The sequence below is a fragment of the Cololabis saira genome, chromosome 20 (genome assembly GCF_033807715.1).
Source record: "Cololabis saira isolate AMF1-May2022 chromosome 20, fColSai1.1, whole genome shotgun sequence".
Lineage (NCBI taxonomy): Eukaryota > Metazoa > Chordata > Actinopteri > Beloniformes > Belonidae > Cololabis > Cololabis saira.
The window spans coordinates 17,174,492-17,190,794 of NC_084606.1; the positions used below are offsets into that span (position 1 = coordinate 17,174,492).

General features: G+C 38.5%; 1 protein-coding gene across 4 annotated transcripts in view; it reads left to right on the forward strand.

Annotated features, from left to right (window-relative positions):
- The window catches only part of si:ch211-200p22.4 (phosphatidylinositol-binding clathrin assembly protein), a 91,850-nt gene that overhangs the window by 35,134 nt on the left and 40,413 nt on the right, over positions 1 to 16,303 (forward strand). The window lies entirely within an intron of this gene.

The following is a 16,303-nucleotide window of genomic DNA, read 5'->3' on the forward strand; positions in this document are numbered from 1 at the left end:
ACATGTGGACTGGTTGGGCAAACTCTTTTTAATCCTGCCTTGCAAATTAAGGATACAGTGGTATGCAAAGCATGCATAATTGTAACTGCTACAGATGTATAAAATGCAATATTTTATTGCCAGTTTGTTGCTGCTGTCTGGTTGCTAAATGAAGGAACTAAGCGTGCTTAACTAAGCGTTCAGAATTCAAAAACTCATTACACAAACACATGCATGGTAGATTACTGTTGGTGGGTTTCTGTTTTATCCCAAGAGAGTGATAATGCAGGTTGTAGTAGTGTGCAAGCTTGTTGTTGTCAGCCTGCATTCATCAGACCTGACAGTGGTGCTGAATGGGGCTCGGGGGCCAGGTGTCCCTGCTCCCTCGTGGCTCTTCCATCCATTATAGGCAGAGCTGAGAAAAATCCAGCTGTAAAATTAGAAACTACAGACCAACAGAATTGGGGTCAATAGACTTTACATTTTCCTTTTTAGATAAATGTGCTGGATGGTTGCAGCTTAGTTTGCACAATAAAGATGGCTATGCACAGCGCTTAATGAATGGTTTCGTGCTTCACAACATGAAATTAGAGCAGAGTTCATCAAGTGGTCATGTGAGGGGCTAAAATGTCTGACCATGTTCTTTGCATGTTTAACTTAAGTTAAATCTTTTTTCTGCTTAAAAAAAAAAGCAAACCAAAAAAACACTACTTTTAATCCAATAAAAGTTAGTTTTAGTGTAATTCCTTTTTTTTTCTTTTTTAAACAGATTTTGATCAGAGAGCACAAGATCGCCCAGCTTTTTGTGACTGTTTCAAACACTGTACTAAAGTATAAGCATTGACTGACATCGCCAGCATGGATGATTATTTCATGGATGTAAGAGATATTTGGTACAGAAGGAAGTGGCTGTGTGTCTCTATTATTTGGACAGTTGCAGAATTAAAAAAAAAAAAAATATATATATTTCATGAAGGTGTCATAAAGCTATCGTATGGAAAACTGAACTGACAGTGTGTCAAATTTCTGATCAGTAGTTCACACAGTAGCACCAGCTTTTGCTTTTTGTCACATCGTAAACAAACAATCCAGTCTTTCCACTCTACCCAAGGAATCCCTGTCCCTGCCTTCAGCATTTTGCATTTCTGGCAACAGTGGTAGTGGCAATCACAATAATTTATCAAAGACTAAAACACTTTTTTTTTCTTAATTTTCCTCAACGTTGATTTTCTTTTTCATCATTTTGAAGAGAAGTCTCGCAGGACAAGATACGCAGAGTTAAACATCAATGGAAAGACTGAGCCCCTGTTGCGCTACCTTTTTATTTCAGAAATTCGATTTTACTTTTCCACGAAAGTGTAGTGGAAACGCAGCTTGTGTAGCCACAATGTGATTGATACTCATGCAAAAGCATGAAAAGTTTCAAACTACAGTGCCTCTGCAACGCACTGAACCCACATCTAATGTGCAATGCTTGAGGTGGCCCTTGATCAAAGTTAATGGATGGCATTGCTCAGAATGCTGCAAATATGTATAGGTTAGAAGAGCTACAGAACTACAACTGAGCGTTTCAGGGAAGTATTTAGACTCCCAAGATCTTATTCCTGTGCTATAACAAAAAATAATTGCATGATAATATAAGCCACATGCAAGATTTCGGAGTGCAGTAAAAAGCATGCATCGATCACCGCTTGACTTGTTTCAAGGACGTTGTACCTCTGATCAGCACTTCTGTTCTTGATCAGATCTATTTATTACCATCAGCTGGCCTTGGACCTCTGGCCATCTATATTGGCTGTAATCAAACCACAAAATGCTTTTAGCCAACTATCCATAACATGGTCTGTTATTGAAAGTAGTTACTTTAAACCAAATAGGTGAATACTATTAATGCCCACTAACAATATAGTGACAAAAAGCCTGTGTTCATTCACATGCCGAGCACATCGAAGCCCAGCCATGATGCTGCTTATGCTTTATTGCGTATTTACAATATACTTTATTATATTACTTTATACAGTATGTTTATTCATTTGTGAATTAAAGTTTAAATTGGACAGTATTTTTTTCCCTTTTTTTTTTTTAGGAGAGAAAGTGAATAGATTAAAAAAGATTTTTTTCTTTTTTCCTTTTTTCTTCTTCCAAGAGGCAAACTTGGCTCTTTCCCTATTAACGCTGAATTTTTTGAGCGAGGCGGCCAATATCTTTGACCACGGTTTCCTCTTGTGCTGTTATTAAGCCACTTTAATCCTACATCTTACAGAGCTGCAGCATCTGGATTTATCAGTTAATAGCTTCTACTTCAAGGATTTTTTTTTCGCTCTCTTCCCCCTTACATTATGCTTTCCAGATAAACTAATAGACAAAATTCAAATAAGTTATCTAACTTCCAGGGAGTCGTGTGATAAATGTCTTGACCCGACTCCTTGTCTGGCAATTGTATCAGTTATTTGTCAGCATGAGCGTCTCCCTTCAAGGTTTTCTTTTTTTAATTACAGGCCAGTATGTACCAAAAACAATCTTGACAGGAAACTCCAAACAATAGCTGTGAAAGCCATTTTCCAACCGCCGTGTTCCTCTCTTCCCTCGAGCGAGGCTTTTGGGTTTGTCTTGTGGGACTTTTAGATCTTTGATCACCCAAGACTGAAAAGTCTGTATCGATGGAAAGAGAATACAGGAAGAGAGAGTTGGTTCGAGGCCTGTTGAGAACTGGAAAAAGATGTTTCAGGTGACCATGCTGGTCATACTGTATGTGCTTGTTATTTTACAATTGATTATTGAAAAGCTATAAGCATTTCTTTAAATGGGCTTTTTGTGTAAAATTTTGCAAAATTTCTTCCAATTGATTCTTAAATAAGACTGTAATGACAGCTAAATGTGAATACAAAGATATTTGTGAGGGTTAGCCACCCACGTTCTGGGCCAATGATTCAGACTGACTATTAATATAGAAATGCAAGGGTCACAATACCTTTTACTTCCAGACACCCTTGAAGCAAAATAGTGTTGTGTACGAGCACAGGTTTAGAAAATAAGGCAGACAGTGATATCTTCTTGTTTTTGACAGTGAAGATCTTAATTTTTAACCATGATAGAATGGCTACATTGATTGTCAGAGGGGTCCTCTGGTCCAAAAATTAATAGCCATTGTGTTAGCTGCCCAGTAATAGTACTTAAAAATGGAGAGGCCACCACACCGACTTAGTGTTAAAACTTAATTTAGGTTGGACACAAGTCTCAATGTGAATGTGTTCAATATGCTGTTATTTGTAATTACCGTAGAGGCAGCCACAGAGTATACTAGAAAGATGGCTATTGTCACCTGCTATCAAAAGTGACTTTGTCTATTATGACCCTTTTGTCTTCTCCACACAGAACAAAACTGATATACAAACACTGTTTACTAGTCAGCGTTAGCTTTTAGAGGTTGATTCTGTTTAGCTGCCTGAATGGTTAAAGTTTTACACCTGGTCCTTTTCTATGAAGGGAACTGCAAGGTGAGTGTAATGAAATATACCTTGCAACCCCAAGCTGTCACACTGAGGCTTTATCTAGGAGGAACCACATTTTTTATCAACTCTCGGTTTTCCGTTTTCCCTCAGTGTATCTTGACTTTGAGGAATGTCAGGGGCTAAAGATTTCCCAGATCACAACGTACATTGCAACACGGTACTGTGGGGAGTTTGCATTTAAGGACGTACTTAAAAAGGCAGTCTGACAGAGTTTTCACTGCATGAGAAACAGAATAGAGAGATGGGATTTTTGTATGTCAAAACTAGATGCAGGGACAAGGTGAAGTGTTTGAAAGTGTGAGCCAAGGGTGGCAAAGTGAGGGAGGAAAGGTGAGAGAATAGACAGAGCAAGTGTCAATAAGGACGAGAGGAGACAAGGTTGGTCTGACGAGGACACTGAAAGTGCTGATGGCAGCAAGACACACTACTTTCCTGTCTTCTGAGTGCTTTGTGTGTGTTGGAGTGAGGGAGAGAGATGGGAGTACAGCGTGGGACGACACTTTGTGGTTGTACAGCGGTGTAAAGTGGCAGTGTTCATCACCACCATTACCCGCCTCCCCGCCACAGATAGAAAACGGCCTATTTGCTTCAGTGACATCACACTCTCGTCATTGCACTGAAGACTGCAAGCTGCTACAAGAGGTGGGCATTTGACTCAGCAGCAGGAGGAGGCCGGCTGGAAGGAAGAAGGGAGGATGAAATGGAAACGAGTTGTAGAAAACTGCTGACTCGAGCTTTTTCGGAGGATCCTAGACGGGGAGGATGTTTGCGTGGCATTTCAGGGGGTCACCCTGACTCCTAACAGAAGTCACTGGTGATAATCTGAAACGCTTGAATGTAAGCAATACAGAGAGTCACTGCACTTGTTCTTTATATCAGTTTCTGACATTCAAACATGAAGAGGACTAGCAGAAGGTGAGGGTTCACTCCGTGACTAGGGTGCATATTTAGGAATGCTTGATGGAGCCTCTGTCGCAGCTCTGATATCTTTTAGGAAAGTGAAAACTGCAGGGTGACCCTCCAGGAGCCGAAACACTCGCTGCACACTCGCTTCAGCTCCCTCAGGCAGATAAACAAGTTTTTCCAACTTGGATAAATAGGCTGCATCTGTGTGATCGATAGTCAACAGGAGAAAGTGATGTGTGGCTGCCCCACTAGGCTCGGCAGACTCAGCCAACCAGAAACTACCAGGGAACAGGAAGTGGAGAAGAGATGCTACAACCTTTTCTTTTTTTCCCCACACCCAACTTCCTCATGTATTCAATAGTGCTTCACATTACTGATTTTGGAGTGATTTTGTGTTACTGACATAACACACATCTGATTTATTTAAAAACATTTTTTCTTAATTCATTCCCAATACCGGGATCGCGTAATCACCACTTAGGCCACGTTTTCACATAGCCGGGTATTTACAAAAACGGATATTTCCCCCTTTACGTTTTGAAAAATATCCTCGTTTACACGAACCCGCATAAATAGCTGTTAAGGTGCTATGAGCTGCCAAACCTACAGGGGGCAGTGTAACGAGAAGTGTAAAGTCATGCTAGCCAATCGGAATCCTAGAAAAAAACATCAACAAATGACACGTGTGAAGCCTGACTAATATGGTTCCGCGTTAAATCGACGGCGTAGCCTACGTACGGTGCGCGTCGCCGCGTACCCTACGCCGTAGGCTCTGCGTTGGTGTAACGCGGAACCATAAATCAGCCTTGACTGCCAGTTACTTCCAAGACGGAACGAGAGTCTTTCGTTTGGAGTGACAGAGAAGTGGAGTTACTTTTAAGTGTGACTTTAGAATATAAAACAGGTAAAATACAAGAAAATATTGACGGTGGTCAAACAAATTGTAAACACAGGTCGCACAAATGATGCTGGTGACGTTTCTGTTGCATAATGTGACGTTTTGAAGCCTAAATCTCCGTTTCCTTCCGTTTACAAGCAAACGTGAAAACGGAGTTTTTGAAAATCTCCACTTTGGCCGGAGTTTTCAGAAATGTTCGTTTTTGGTGACTTTTAGCTTCGTTTTCGTGTAAACGAATGGCCAAAACGCATGAAAACGCCACCGTTTTTGCTACGTGTAAACGGGGCCTAGTTGCAGTACAGACACAGCAGGTATGTCGAGCTTTGGACTTCTTGATGTGTTAAAAAGGTGTAATTGAATGTGTGGTGAGAAGAGAGGTATGAGAGTGGTTAAGCAGTCCAGTCTGGTTTCTTTATCTATGAGCCAGTTGCATTTTGTGCAAAAATAAATAAATAATGGTTAGGGTTTTATATATATAATGTATATAAATAATCACTCCTGTCTGATGGTTTTCAGTCAGAGGTCATGATTTATTCAAGTCAAGCAACACTTGCCACTCTAACTTAAAGGACAGAGTTTTAAGCTGTAAAGAAGGATCAGCGCTGCATCGTCATCTCACCCTCGCTGCATGTGGAGTGCCGGAGTGCATGTAATGATGCTCAGGTCTTCTTGACACTGTTTTTTGTATTGCTGTATTCTGCATTGAGGGGCTATACAGTTGATTTTAGCTATAATTGACTCTGCTGGTGCCACCACTCTGTATATTCACATTTTAAGATGACTTGATTAATTGTACTGCAATATTCTGCAAGAAATTAGGTTATTAGTGCAGTGGTAGTGGCAGCAGCAATAATATGAAAAATTGAGAGTGGAGGGACTGACTCCACCCCTTAAAACCTGCTGCTATGAACAAAGGTGTGAATATATGACTGGAAAAGGGAGCTATGCACTATATCACTGTGGTATTTTGGCCAAAGTGTATCTCAGGTATTGAGAAACTGCCAGTTGGATACGGCACATCGAAGTTCCGCTACTTTTATGGGATCTGAATTAGGGATGTTAACAATTAATCGATTTTCGATTAATTGCCGTTATGAAATTACCCGATTAAAATTAACGATTACAATTAATCTATTTATTTATTTATTTTTTTCGTTTAATTTCACCAGCTGGTATTACGCCCGGACCACATTTAATGCGACACAATGCGCTGCGCCGCGCACATAAAGTTAGAAGAAAGAGACGGCGGATATGTTTGGTTTTAGTAACATCATGCTCAGGCAATGAGTCTGCAATGGCCCAGACGGGAGACACATGTAGCTCAGTGCTTAACTTTTATTTTTAATCCACTCTATATTCTTCTGGTTGTTCTCCGATATGTTCCCCTAAAGCCTGAATTATGGTTCCGCCTTAAATCGACGCAGAGCCGCCGCCGTAGCCTACGGCGTAGGCTCTGCGTTGTTGTAACGCGGAACCATAAATCAGCCTTCACCCGGTACATACATAGGTTTCTCTAAACATCTGTCCCCGCTACAGTTTTAACTAAAAGAAAATGTGCTCCAATACAGCAGGTCTCATAATTTTATTTTGAACACTGCCAAAACTCTAACTTAAAACGTAACTAGAACTTAAAATTTGCTTGACACAAATGACACTATTATGGCTGCTGCTACTACTAATAGCCTTGAAGTGCACTTTATATTATATTCCTTGTGGTACAAAAATGTCTTTTTGTTACTATCAAATAAACATTTGATTAAGGAATACATTAAAATGTCCTTTGTATTTTATATAAGCAAAAAAAATTATGTTTGTATCTCAGATGGGGGAAAAACGCCGCTTATCAACTAATCGATGATCGATCGATAAGGTTATCAACTGTCAATTAATGAAATAATCGACAATTTGCATCCCTAATCTGTATTTGGTACTGACTTCTTTCATTGTATTGGAAGTCCTTTAAAATGTGGTTTCTTTGAAGTATTTACAAGTAAACATGGTGGTTCAGGTGGGAAACTTTACTGATAGTTTGTATTTGTGTGCTTGTTAGTTTCAGATGACTCATGTTGCTTGTATGACGCTCACCCACCGACAAAGACTCCACTCTTCCCTGGAGAGTGGGAGCCCCCCCACACAAACACCATTAGCCTCGTCACCTTGTGGGCACATGGTTACTCACACACGCACAAAGCTTTTGCTGAAGCGGGTGTGTACTTACAAATGTTTAAATTTAGACACATTTATTTAATCCTATCGTCCTCGGCAGCCATGGAACGTCTGTTTCTTTCACGCTTAGATTAGATACAGAGGCTAAACAGGCGATTGTGTAAGAGGAGAAAGTCGAGGGGGGGTGGAGGAGGAGGAAGCAGAAGTAGGGAGAGGAATCTCAGGCTGGATTTAGACCACTTAGAAAGCAGTTAGTGTACGCACAGATTTATCCGCATGTCTTTGTCATGCGTGGGTATCATCGTCTGTGTTTTCATGAGAGCTGGTTTCATTCAGAGCAGCCTCATCACGACCTGCTTGTGTGAGTCACCGCCTTTCACAAAAACACGGTTGCTATTACTTCTGACGACTTGGCATTTCGACAGTAAAGTGGAGTAACACACTAGCCAAAAATATTTCCCCAGTGAACTTCCTCATCCTTGTTTGGAGACGTGTAAACTCACGTGACCCCATCTTTGTTCCTCATAAACAGGCATTACAGCACTTTGTCGTCTTCTGAAGTTTAATGGGGGTATTTTGAACCCCTCTACCAAGAGTACCTCTTTGCTCCAGAGGTATTTTAATGTACCATCAAAGTTCTAGGTTTGGTGGCAAGTTGAGAGAAAATTTCTCTGCCAGGATCAATAATTTCTGTGCTGATGGTTGTTCATTGACTGTGTGTACACATTGGCAGGTCCAAAGAGGGTTGAGCAGTATCTTTCAACTTCCCAGATATCATGTAATGTTGCATCAGTAGGCTGCACACGGCACACTCATGCATGCCAACTAAGTTGTTTTTTTTCCTCTTTTTTTTTTTTGAATAAAAACTGAAGGAGGGAGAGATGAAAGATATCTAAATCAGGGCAGAACAAATTTCTGGGGGCAGATTATGTAATTGAGCTTGAGTTCAGTAGTCGTGACTTATTTTAGGTTGGATAGGATTCCTTTCAACAAATAGAGGAACTTCCCAAATGGAGAAAGTTGAGATGATCAAGACATTTGAATCCCAATTAATGTCGTTTTTATTTATTGACACTGCTCTTTGCTGCATTAAAAAAAATAAATAATAAAAACGGAAATTACAGGATGTATGTCTTCTCCATTATTAATAGTTCTCACCTTAAAACAAAGTGTCAATTCTTTTCATTTTATGAAGCACAAGGTGATAAAAATACAATTTCTTTTTTTTAAAACTAATAACAATTTCTATGAGTGTTTTTAACACTTCTGTATAATATGTTTAAACCACTAGGTTACTATCTGGACTGAAACTGAGTGTCTAAGTTACCAAGAATAAGACTTGAGAGATGAGCCAGATTTCAGTAGATATAATTAAGCAGTTGCATGCAAGTGGGTCAGAACGTGCAACATTCGTCTCGATGCAGGAAGTGACACAGAAAAAAGGATGCATAATGATTTTAATCACAACAAATGATTACTAGTCCTTACGATTCTGATAAACGGGTCATTGTAACGTCAGAGCTAATCTTTTAAGGAACAAAATATCAGCTTGCACACTCTGTATCCAGGCCAAGGCTAATATTTATCACAGTAGATTTGGTTTATCAAACAGCCAAGGCTAAATTTCCATCACAGGTTCTCAAGCCACTGCTCCTGAAGCAACGAAAAGGTGTGTCTGATGAAAACATCGGGTCTGTGGACCACCCAGAAGCTAAAGTTGAGATGTTGAGTTGTAAGACTGTCTTACATTTTGGACAATCACAGTTTTACAACTTGTGTTTAGAGCTATCAGTAGAGGATGAGAAGACCAGATGTACTTTGAGTGTTCGTGAGCCTTTGATTGGCAGCAGAGATGTTATTCAAAAGGGAAAAGATGCTTAAAAAAAAAATCACATCACGAATTTTAGGGGACATCAGTTGGTGAAGCTGCATGATGTGTTTGCATTTAAAAAAATGTTTTAAAGCTTATATCAGACATAAGTCTGAGAGCCTTTTAAGTAGCATTTGGATACAGAAATGAACCCTTTAGTCTCCTGTTACTTGCATCTGTTTTTATTTTATCTTTTTTTTTTCTCATATCTTCTTACCGATGTCTTCATCTTAAAGTTTTTTCATTAAAGCATCATTTAGTTACTACTTTTTGTTTGAAATATCACACTGTTGATTCTAACTCCATGTACTGAACACAACAGCCAGCTGAATATTGGTTGCAGACAAGCGTCTGCATGGCAGCAGAGCTCATCCCTCTCTGGAAACAAAAGTGCCCGCTGCACATGGCCAAAGGTGTGGTAGAGTTGTGCACATGAAGGGATGCTTTGATATTTTTGATTTGTGATGACGAGTCACGGATACCAAATAATACAAATTAAAATGTATTGCATATTTTTGATTCTCGAGTTCCTTGAACTCTGGATTTGGTTCTTGAAATCTGGAACTCCTTTATTTTATTTTTTCATGCACCTGGCAGATGTCCAGCCTTGACTTTCTGGTACCGAGAGGCTGACTACTGAGACAATGGTGTTTGGTTGCTATGGTAACAAGCAACTTGTGCAGCTTTGCTGAACTGAGGAGACAGTCAAGTGCAAGGCTGGGTCAAAGCTGGATGCTGAAAGCTCAGCGAAGGTTGGGAGAGGCAGTGGAGAGCCAAGATCTTCACGTATCAATAATGCATTAGGTTGTTCTTCAGTATGCTAACAGCGAATATTTTAGAAGCAGAGACCGTCTCCCCCACCCTCACTAAGTCTCTCTACATCTTGTCTTTGTCTCCTGCTTTCACTCCCCTCTTCATTTTCTATATCTGAATCTTTCCTCACAAAGAGTGCCATCATCTTCCTTGCTGAATAATCTGGGGCTCAGCAGGTTTTTCTGAGTCTACCACCATGTTTCTGTGGCCCTCGGTAGATTATTTTTTTTCTTTTCAACTGCATCCACACGATCTGTGTGGGTTCCCCACCGCCTCCACCTTTTGTGCGTGCTACCGAGAGAGAAAAGACTTGTTAGATGGGAGTTTTGGGAAAAAAAAAACTGTCGGCACAGAAAACAAGAGCTTTTCTTGCTTTTCTTTATACATTTATTTTCCTTTCAGTCTTAGTTTTTCGCAACCTGTTCAGTTCGACATAGAAGACTAAACTCGTCATAAAATCTTAATGTGTGATTATTCGAAATACATTAGCAGATGTTGCATTGACTCACAACCAGTTGAAGGGCTAAATCAATTTGTTTTTTTGCAAGAAAATAGCCATCTTAACAAGCGTGGAAGTGGTTCTGTGAAGCTCCATTTAAGCACAGTTCCACTTGGAGCTCAATAGTATCACCATGGTAACATGCTGCATTTAGCAGCTAGGATTTTTTAAATCTCTTTGCCATCACCGTTTACCATTTGATCACCCTTACTTTTGCTAATTACCCTTTGACAGAAATCACAGCCCAGGCTAATGAGACAATACATGTCTTGTGTTTTGGAGGGTTTTAGTGAGACATGCAACTATTAATCAGTCCATGGCGGATACGAGGAAAATGAATGTCCATACTTCATCTTAATCCATCCGGCAGTTTGGATACATCTCTATCACAAAGATTTGTCACCCATTAAAGCAAAAAAAATCAATCATATTTGAACTACGAGTGGCTGCAGCCAGAGCTGAGGAAAGAGGCGGGACACGAATGCTCGTTAGCTCCATTTTGTCAGCAAGTGCAGATTTAGTATTTTGTTCAGATGCAAGCAAAATAAAACAATAACTTGATAATTGATCTTTAAGAACTTCAGGGCACATTTTAATCATTTTCAGGGTTGAAGTCTGACTAGGGTTGCCACCTTTCAGAAATAGGAATAAGGGATGCCCTGATTTCAGCAGCACAGGAGCCAAAAAAAAAAAGCCCCTATACTTCTAAACTGAATAAAAATGTGTTTATTTTATATGAAAAAACAAAATGCTTTGGTTTAAAGTGCTTTAATAGAATTGAACTTGCATGACTGTAGAGACAGCCAGCCATACTAGCAACTGAAATAGCCTCCTATGCTACGTATGTCCACATCAGCTCAGATGTAGAATATAGCCTGCAGGTGAAGAATATGGTGTAAAAGTTAATTTATTTCAATAATTCAACTAGAATATGGTGTAAAAGTTAATTTATTTCAATAATTCAACTAGAATATGGTGTAAAGGTTCATTTATTTCAATAATTCAACTAGAATATGGTGTAAAAGGTTAATTTATTTCAATAATTCAACTAGAATATGGTGTAAAAGTTACTTATTTCAATAATTCAACTAGAATATGGTGTAAAGGTTCATTTATTTCAATAATTCAACTAGAATATGGTGTAAAAGGTTAATTTATTTCAATAATTCAACCAGAATAGGGTGTAAAAGTAAATTTATTTCAATAATTCAACTAGAATATGGTGTAAAAGTTACTTATTTCAATAATTCAACTAGAATTTGGTGTAAAGGTTAATTTATTTCAATAATTCAACTAGAATATGGTGTAAAAGTTAATGAAAATACGGTACAAATCGCGTCCCATATTAGTTCAATACGGGACGCAACATTTTTTTCTCAAATAAAGGACAATTCCGTATTTTACGGGACGGGTGGCAACCCTAAGTCTGACACACTACATGTGACATCTACTTTGCCGCTGACTCACCTGTTCATTGTAGATTTATTAAACTAAATCTGATTCATTGGTTATAAAGTGTATTTATCATTTTTGAATTCATCAGAAGTGTCTTGTGCTCAATCCCCAATTTAAAAATAAAAAAAAGCTTAACTTTAATGCCCCTTTTGTGGCCCTCTTACTGGGGAAATGTCTGCGGTAGTAACCCATCAATCCTGAAGGGCGCTGACAACACACTTCAGGAAAAAATCTTTCAACACTTTTTGAATTAAAATTGTGACATTTTACTTTTAATGCAATTGTCCTTTTTCCCAGTTGTATCATCAGTTTTGAAATCAATTGATACTTTCCTTGAAACAGGCAAACATGTCAGTTGATCCATTAATAAAATCCTTTAAAGGCTGGTGGGTTTTATTTTAAATCCATGGTCTGTGTACATACACACAAAAAGAGAAAATGGCATTCTTTCTGCCTATTTAAACAGTCCCAGAAGCTCTGGAACCGTCAGCCCATCTGATTCCAGCACACATGCCCACAAGCATATTTATATACACACACACACACACACACACACACACACACACACACACACACACACACACACACACACACACACACACACACACAGCGTGTTCTGGTTTTCTGCCATATTGGCAATTGGAAAACTGGCAAATTTTTCATCACTTTAAGTCAATTGGACAGAGATGGCCTTAACTTTAAAATGTCTTTGGAAGCCTCGGGCCCGAGTTCCCAGAACTAGTGATGATAGCCAAGACTTTTTGTTGTTTTTTTTTTTTTTTAATTTGCCCTACTAGTCAGCATCGTGAGGAAGACATGGTTCCAGATGTGTTCTCGAGACGAAATAGTTCACGTCTGGTCTTTTTCAGAAACGTGGTCCAAGTTAAGTCTCAAATCTTTCCAATCCAAAGTTCATGTAAGCTCGGAGCTTTCCCGCTGGTTTGACTTTAAAATGGTGTTTATAGAGTTTGCTGCAATTGTACTGTAGTATATACTGTTAAATATTTACTGAGAGCAGAGAGTAAGCACAGATGTTTTTAATTCAAACTGCAGTAATCATTAAAAGAAGTTTGAGAAAAGTCCTGACCAATAGAAGACGAGAAGGCCAAACATCCTAGCTGAAATGTGTATCCAAGTGATTAATGGCAGCAGCAGAACTGAACTTTACTCTAAGATTGAGACATATTGAGCTTTTCAATTCTCGGTCTGAAAGGAGATCAAATAAAACGAATCTTATAAAATGTAATTTACTACACAGGATGGAATGAGCTTTTATAATAAGAGGCTTACAGTTTAAAGCGGGTGAGTTAATGTCAATAGAAGTAAATCCTGTTCATAATCGTAACATTACTTTGCAAACAGCCCTCGGATGAATTAACTTGAAGATGTCTGCACTGTGGTTGATCACCGATTTAAGCTGACAAATATACCATCACACTAGCAGGAAGGTGTTTTTATTTTATTATATATTGCTACTTCTCAGTCTTGTCCAGGAGCTGGCTCAAGGTTGAGTTGGGGATGTCCACATCCCATTAGCATCTGCTGTCTGGTAGCGAGCAGTATTTAATGTTGACAATGATTCTTCTTTTTTTGTCCTCTGCTCACACAAAGTCCTTCAGTCTTTTCACATAATGTTTCTGTACATACTCGGGCCCCTTCACCTTTTCAGTATTCCCATTCTTCTCAGTGACGGTGAGACAGGACTTGATCTGCACCTTTTTACTTGGTCATCTTTTCACATTTAGGTCTGGAGTTGGCAATGATTTGTAAATTCATAGTTCTAGTTGGTAACACAGACTTGGAGGTTCCTCCTAAGGCTGTTCGATTAATCGATTTTAAATCGTAATCGCGATTATGTAATTAGAACGATGTTAAAACGTGAAAATCGTAAAATCGATTTTTCACTTTTTTTTTTTTTGTAATTTTTTTTTTTTTTTTTTTAACCTTGTCTGCACACATATTAATGATTGATACCATATTAATGATTGATGGAAATACCTCTCAATACCTGCGAGAAGTGCCCCATGGGAGAGGCTCTTTAGTGTAGGAGGGGGCGTTGTAACATGCCACCGGGCATCCCTCAAGCCAGATGCGGTAGACCGGCTCGTGTTCCTTGCAAAAAACTTGCAAATGTGAACAGCAAATGTAATGACTGACATTACACACCTCTACCTCCTTCATGGGTTGCATTATTATTTAGCATGTGAAGACCCAGTTTAGTTTAATTAGAAAATGTCTTGTTTTATTTAATTGGAAATATAACTTACTGTATGTTTGCAAGTGCTGATTTGCTGATTTTTTTTTTTTTTTTTTTTTTTTTTTTTTTCCCCAGAGATAAAACTTTATATTTTATTATATTTTTTTAAAACTTTTTTTCAACTTATTTTACAGAGTTTTGCACTTTATTCATTCATTTTTGGTTTAATAAGGGCAAAGTTTGCACTTAAAGCCCAATGGGGCAAATGTTCAATAAAAAAACAGCATATTTGAAATCATTTCTTTGCCTTTTGTCAATTCACAAAATAATCGTAATCGGATTTTGAGAGAAAAAAATCGAGATTTTATTTTTGGGCAAAATCGAACAGCCCTAGTTCCTCCTTTTGAAAATAGAGGATAACCCCTTTTTTTTTTTTTTTAAATGTTTTGATGAGGACCTGTGAACTGGTCCCTGGATCTTCAGCTGCAGGCACACCAGTCTGAGCTTGAGGAAATGAATAAGTAACCGTGACTGACAAATGATCATCGGTCAGGATGTGAAAGATCTGTTAATGTGAGATGAAGTGGTGCTAAAAAAGGAGCGGACACGATGAGCAGAGTTTCCTTGGAAAGTGAAACATAAAACACTTTGAACACCTTCCAACATCAGATCTGTTAAAAGTGTACAAGTAGCCAGTGTTTAGATTGATTTTTATAGAGATGGAGGCATCACATACCTGCTATGCCACAAATTCAAATGTTGTCAAAGTTGTCAGTCTGCAAATTACTTGATTTTTCCACCCTGAAAAGACATTTTAGCTCAAGACTGGATCTCATCCACATTTTCACTTATTAAATACTGTTTTTCTGCTATGCTGACACTTTTCAACGGCCCAAAGTTTCCTTTTTTTTTTTTTTCTTCATTCGCTTCCTCTTGCCATAATTGCCCCACAACAAAGTTTTGTAAGAGCAAAAGGAACTGTAATTGCTTCTGGAGAGAAGAAAAACCAGTGTTAATGAATAAAGTCTGTGAAGCTTGGATCATACAAACAGTTAGACCATCTACAGTAGCGTGGAGAAATGGACATGTGTCTTTGTGTTCGCAGCAGTTCAGAGGTCCTATTAACGTCTTCCATCTTCTGTAGAAAAGTAAGAAGACAAACGAAAAAAGGATGAATGAAAAAACAATACCTATTACCAATAGTTTGAAATTAAGTAATCTCAAAAGCTTTTCAGGGACTGAGTCCTTGAATGTATAGCGCTTCATTTTATGTAATTGATGCTCTGCATGAGATCGAAATTAAGTTATTTGGACACAAAGTTTGGTATTTGATTTAATGACAGAATAAAGAACCAAAAACAATTAAAGACGCAATTAAGGGAATGTGATTGAGACATTTATGTATTTATGTATTGACTTATTTAAATGGATGGCAAGAAAGCCTTGTCAGGCACCATAAGAAAAAAGGTCTAAATCAACATTCACCAGGAAAAATCAAGACATTCTGTTTCAGAGCATCATCTTGAATGTTTTCAGTGACGTGCAAACTTCAGGAAGTCTGCAAACACCAAGACATCACAAAATAAGGGTTTTTAAAATCCAACTAAAAGCATGCAGCGAGCTATGTAGTATTAATCACAACTCATTGATTGCTGTAATGACTGATTTTTAAAGACCTTGAACTGACTTATTCAGTACTGGACCCCTATTTTTTTGTTTCAGAAACTTCTGAAAACAAATACAAGTAACTACATAGACATTGATTAAGCTTAACATCATATCCAAAAAAAAGCAAGTGTATATTATTTAGAGCTGTATCATAATCATGACTCCGATAGACGGAGAGTAGAAGTGTGACAGTCAGACGTTGTGGTTAGTTTGTGAGATGAGAAGGCAAAGCGATAACCTCAGTTGGATGGGTTTAAACATGGCAGTATTGGGCTGTCGGTTGGTCAAACCCCTTAGTGTTCAAGACTGAAATGCCATGAACAAATGTTCAGACTTGATC